This window comes from Eriocheir sinensis, chromosome 27 (genome assembly GCF_024679095.1).
Source record: "Eriocheir sinensis breed Jianghai 21 chromosome 27, ASM2467909v1, whole genome shotgun sequence".
NCBI lineage: Eukaryota > Metazoa > Arthropoda > Malacostraca > Decapoda > Varunidae > Eriocheir > Eriocheir sinensis.
In genome coordinates, this window is record NC_066535.1 from 18,045,914 (window position 1) to 18,052,365 (window position 6,452).

A 6,452-nucleotide genomic window follows, 5' to 3' on the forward strand; every position below is an offset into this window, starting at 1 on the left:
AGATAAATAATAAAATAAAATAAATGAGATAAATAAGAAAAGAAAAATAAGAAAAAATAAATAAGATAAATAAGAATAATAAAATAAAATAAGTGAGATAAATAAAATAAATAATAAAATACAAAGAATGAGAAAATAACAAAAAATTTAAAAAAACAAGGATCGCAATGGCAGCCACGTCGATCTGGAGGACAGGAAGTGGCGGCCGTCATTATCACCTTCAGACAGACAGACACTGAAAGCTTTATTACCCTTAACTGCGAAAAAAAATGCGTGTAAACAAAGAAATACCATTGAATGAACAGCTATGAATGTGCGTGTGTGTGTGTGTGTGTGTGTGTGTGTGTGTGTGTGTGTGTGTGTGCAGGGGACTGTCACCGCTGCGGCCTGTTCATCTTCCTGTCGTCTGTATTTCCTCCTGCCTACAACTTCAACTCTCTTTTGGTCACTCTTCTGAACTCTCTTTTTTATAGAGGATCAGTGTTTAGCGGCCTTTTTCTTTCTCTCTCTCTCTCTCATTATCTACTTTATTTTTGCCCATGAGTTGCTAAAGAGTGTGTTGCATGGAAGCTAAATTAATATCACACCTACATGGGATTCCTCAGAGTGGGCGTTCCTTTATGATTCGTAGGAGGAGGAAACATCGAGTGTGCTTCTAAAACCTTTAATATGCTGTCGGAAGCTAAATTAATATCACACCTACTCGAGATTTCTCTGTGTGGGCTTTCCTTTATGATTCCAGGGAGGAGGAAGCAACATCGAGCACACGGCTAAAACCTTCAATATGCTCAACCTACATCCTCTCTCATGCACACGCCCACGTTACATCTCTAATGCTATTGAGTGCCAGCTTACCTGAGTGCGATCGCTAATTATATACTTCTCCGTGGACAGGTGAGCGCTCCTCCCCTCTGAGAAAGTTCATTACACGCCAACGCAAACAACTGTAGCTATTAACATCACGCCACTTGCTTCCATTACGCGAAATTAGTCAGGAGGTGGAGAGAGAAAAACTTGCCTATATTGTTAGCAGGGGTGTGGAGTCGGAGTCGAAGTAGCCGGAGTCGGTTCCTGAAGTAGAAGTCGGAGTCGCAACCTTAAAATTTCCTGGAGTCGAAGTCGGAATCGGTGTCGCAACCCTAAAATTTCCTGGAGTAGGAGTCGAATTTTTCTATATCCGACTCCTGGAAATTTAGTTCAGGTATAGAAATCAACTACGATAAGAATTAAAGAACGTGGGATATTCTTAATCTTAATTTTGACAATATACGGTAGTTCATTTTCGTACCTCCGCTTAAAACTTCCCGGGGTAACCTTCTGTTTTATGAGTACCAAATGGAGAAATAAAGAACGTGGTTTTTTTTAATCTTTATTGTGACGATACAGTTCATTTTCGTACCTCAGCTTAAAACTTCCCGGGGTAACCTTCTGTTTTATGAGTACCAAATGGAGTACAATGCATGCAGATTGGCGGCCGTACCCTAATGGGGGGAGGGAGGGAGTAGATAACATGCTGACATTTTAGAACACATCCATGCAAGCAGACAAAGCTCATGCGATTCATTCTCCTTCTGCCGGTGAGGAGGGACAGGCTGGCGGCGGCGATGATAGCGGCGGCGAGCAGATGGCAAATGGGGAGTGAAAACAAGAAAGAAACTGCTGGCTGGCTGGCTGGCGGACTACAAGGATGGAGTTAATACTGAGGTTGTCTGGGTGGTTGGCTTCGGGGAAATGATAACAGACTAACTAACTATGGCGGAGTGAATATTATGACGGCGGCGGCGGCGGAGACGATGGGCTGACGGGACGGATGGCTGCATGCATGGTAGGTTAGATTATGGGGCTACGGACGTGTAGTAGCTGGTAGGCAGGTCATAAGGAGAGGATGGGAAGACGTTAGATAAGCTGAGCCAATGGAAACGAAAAATCAAAGGCTACAGAGGCGTGGAAAACGACGATAACACGCTGGGTAGACGGAGGCAGATACACAAGAGGAGAGGAAGGAGAAAGAGGAGGAGGAGAAGGAGGATTATTGGGGAATGAAAACAATAGCTACAACTCAGTGGAAACCAGATCTAATAGGAGTATAGGACGAAAAGGTATAGACGGTAGGTATAGGCTATGAGAACGGAGAATTAATAGGAGCGGCGTAGCGGAAACCAACACTGATAGAGCGGCGGTCGACGGTAGGGCAATGAGATCGGAGAAACAATTGCTAAGGCGGTGACTGAACGGATAGGTGAAAGATAGGTAGGCCATAAGGCAATAGGAAGGAGGAATCAATAGGTACAGCGGAGTGGAAACCTACAGCGGTGACCGGCTCGCTGGAAAGGGTGGCTGAATGGCTAGTTGTGGAGGAGGGAGTGAAGAATGCGGTTGCGTAGGAGTGGCGGATGCTGAGGTTGAGTGGGTGGCTGCGTGGGCGTGATGGATGCTCAACGTGGGTGAAACGCTACAGGAGTGATGAATGAGTGGATGGGGGAAAGATGGATGAAGGCGAGTGAATACTATGGTGACGAGGAAGTGAAGATGAATAATGAGGGCAGGTGGGTGAGTGGATGACAAGTGACTACATACGATAACTGGCTATAAAGTGGGACAGGGGAGGCTGCGGGGGTGATGCATATCGAGGGTGGCTGGATGACAGGTGAGGGGGGATAGGGAAGGGGGCAGTGCACACCGCCGCATAACCACACTGATGGACGCCCCTGCCCCTGTCTGCCCGTCCACTCGCTGTCACGTTGGTGGCCGCCGCCGCGTATTTATTCACGTTCCCGCCGACACGGTATTATAAAACACTCATGCATAGTTTGCGGTCGCCCTCATTAAAGCGGTACTGAATCGCATTTGCTTTTTATCACTCCGTTGGAATTTATATTAATATGAGGATGACGGTGGCGGTGGCAGATGTATGTACAGGTGAAACCATATATATATTTTTTTACTTTCGGCCTGTAGCGCCCAAAGGCTTTCACGATAGCACCCGTTGGTCAGCCCCATCCCGCTAGTGGGGACGACAAGTATTGGTTCATGCTGCCCCCCCCCGAGCTCCATTTGATCCTCCTCAGGGAGTTTCACAAGTCAGGGCGGATAGGTGGTCATCAGGTCAGCATGTGGATGGTCTTAGGTCACTCGTCGGCGATTGAAAATTGGTAGCCTGTAGCGGCGGGCAGGTCTTGAACCCAGGTCCTCCAGGACACCGCCACTCAGCCACCGCCTATCCCACACTGCTATACCGTATAAGAACATAAGAACATAAGAACGTAGGAGTCTGCAAGAGGCCGGTAGGGCTGTACGAGGCAGCTCCTTTGAACCTAAGCTTCCGTGTATCTAACCCCACCTAATATTGAAATGTACGTTGTAACGGAATACAAGCGGGAAGGAGCATCACGGGGGAGAGAGAGAGAGAGAGAGAGAGAGAGAGAGAGAGAGAGAGAGAGAGAGAGAGAGAGAGAGCTGGAAAAATGCAGCATCCAGCCGGCGCGTGGAGGCCAAAGGGAGGGTCCACCGCTACCCACACGCTCACCCACCCACCCACCGCCTACCCTCCCACGTGCCCACCTCCCCGCCCACCAACCCACCTGACCAGTCGAGCCCCACCACCACCCCTACCCCAATCCCCACCATTCAGTGTTGCCACCTGCACCGAACTGGCTAGCGCTGACGGCGGTGAGACTGAGTGGTCACCCCGTCACTCCACTCACAAGAAGATGAGGCGGAGTGATCGTGGCGGGTGAATGGATGACAGGGAATGAGTGACCAAGATGAAGGAATGGATGAGGGAATGGATGTAGCAGAATGGGTGACCGGGATGACCAAATGAGGTTGGAAGAGAGAGAGAGAGAGAGAGAGAGAGAGAGAGAGAGAGAGAGAAAGCACCACCACTGAATGAACTGGATGAAGTGTGGGCGGGCGGGGGAATTTCTGGTGAATCTTGTGTTGTCACCACCACCACCAACAACAACAACAAAAAATACAAAAACAACAACAACAGCTACTGAGGGAGGGTAGGAATGACGAAATCTTGAGTCCGTCTTACCTGGCCAACCTCTCCCCCCTTACCCCCCCTCCCTCACACCTGGCGGGTCTGAGAGCGGAGAGGGAGGGGAGAGGGGAAACCAAGGATGTGAAGGAGGAGGAGGGAGTGGGAGTAGGAAATGGAGGGAAGGAAGGAGAGAGAGAGGAGACAATGTGGAGACGGAAAGACAAGGATGTGGAGGAGGAGGAGGAGGGAGGAGGTGGAGGGAGAAACTCAATCAGCTGGGTTGTTACGTAGTCAGCCTGCCACCACGCACTCTGCCGCTCCTGCAACGCACTCTAAAGATGGTGGTGGTGAGGGTGGTGGTGACATGGTGTTCTAGTCCCCACCACCACCACCACCACTACAACCACTTCCACCCCTTCCTCCTCCTCCGCCCACCTGAGTTATCTGCGCACGAGTTTTACCTTCTACTCCCCGCCCCTCCACCCATCTGCCTCACCCCCCACTCACTCACTCACCCCTTCCACCCTCCCTCCCTCACCTCCACCTCACCCCTTCATCACTACTCCCCATCTTCATCGTCTATCGCCTACTCATACCACGCTTACCTTACATCATCACTACAAAAGGTTTCTCTCTCTCTCCCCTTCCCCCCCCTCCTCGATCTGTCTCACCCTAACCCCACAACCACCACCATGAGGCAACACACACACACACACACACACACACACACACATACCTAGGCATACATACTACATACACAACCTTCTTCATCTATCGATCGGTTTCGTGGCTTGCTGGACGCTCAATATCCAGGTCTTGAGGCTTCTCTCTCTCTCTCTCTCTCTCTCTCTCTCTCTCTCTCTCTCTCTCTCTCTTTACGGTGAGCGCGAGACAGCCACAGCCACCGCAACACACACACACACACACACACAAACGGACGGAGTGGAGGATCAAGAAATAGGAAAGAAAAAAAAAACAGGTTAAGGCCGTCCACAGGTATTCATTCCATAGGCACACGTGGGATCATTTCAAGCCTCGCTCACCGACCTCCTCCTCCTCCTCCTTCCTTCCGTCCTTCTTCCTCTCCTTCACAGCATCCTTACTATTATTATCGTTCTAGTAGATAAACAGATTAGAGCAAATAGATATAGTACGAGGTTTTAATAATAGTTTGAAAAAGAGAATAGTAAGGATGAAGCGAATTAGGTAGAAGGCTGATAACTTAGTGAAGAAAATATCAAAGATGAACGGAATGAAGGCAAAGATAGACACAAGTTAGGTAAAGAAAATAGTTAAGAATGAAGAGAATAGGAAGGCAGTAGAAGATAGACAGATAACTTATTTGTAAAGGAATTATTAGCGATATGAAGGAAAGTAAGAAGTAGATAGACCTAGATGACTTAGTGATAAATTAGTGATAAAAGAAATAAAATTAAAAAAGCCAGAAAACTTAGTAAACAAATTATTTAAAAGGACGAAAAAAGGTAGGGAATTTAAATGTTAGGCAGAACTTAAGAAATAACTCCCCCCTTCTATACTCACCTCTCCTGTTGAAGGGCCGCACCCGCACCGCCACCCGTATCTTATCCATGGTGAAGAGCGTCCAAGGGAAAATATTTAAGCGACGAAACTCTCAAAATTCACTCCATGCTGCAAAGGTTTGGTAAGCTTGACACACGGAACGATAGCGACACCCTCTCCCCGCACAAGTTTGAGTCACACTGAGGCAGGAGGAGCCGAGAACGACATCCGGGGCCCCAACGCTGCCAGATTGTTGTACTTCAATGGTCATATTTACCGATTTGGGACGCTTAACTATCGCCAAAATGCATCATAAATTAACTATTGTAACGATAACTATAGGTGAGTCTAGTTAATGGCGTGCAGGAGACAGTTTATAGGTCGGATATCGGTAAATATAAGACACTGAGTGGGACAATCTGGCAACTTTTTGACCGGGCGCCCGAGCAGTCTAGTGTGCTAGATTCTCGTACTCAGCAAATTATATTCAACGATTTCTGGCCAAAAAGTATCGGGTCCACACATAAAACGACAGTCAGTCCTGTATATAGCTTAAATCATTGATTGCTGATGATTTGAGGGGCACAGAAGGTATAAATCGACGTTCATAAAGCTGATCTGGGTATTGTATTTTAAAGTGCCTTATCGTATATCTAAAAACGCTCAACACAGGTCGCTCGCGGCTATAGTTGATGCCAAAGGTCCCCACATTCGTCTTTATTTAGCTTGATTTTCCTTATTCTAGCCATGTATCTGACCCTAACTAGCATGATCATTGATCCAGATTACTTTTAGAATATGGGTTTAAGTGTTTCATGCGGCTAAATCTCTTCCAGTACGAGATATAACTAAATAACAAAATTACTGGGATATTTTTTTAGCAGTGACTACGGTAAACCCGAACATTCTTTTCCTTCCTGTCATCAACATTATTATTGCCATTCTT

At 47.4% G+C, this 6,452-nt stretch overlaps 1 long non-coding RNA gene across 1 annotated transcript in view; it reads right to left on the bottom strand.

The window, feature by feature from the left end:
* LOC127004221 (uncharacterized) overlaps positions 1-5,741 on the bottom strand; it is a 14,231-nt gene extending 8,490 nt beyond the window's left edge. The window contains exon 1 of the long non-coding RNA XR_007757696.1: positions 5,528-5,741. This is a non-coding gene — a long non-coding RNA (uncharacterized LOC127004221). The remainder of the gene's footprint in view (positions 1-5,527) is intronic.
* Between the last annotated feature and the right edge of the window lie 711 nt (positions 5,742-6,452).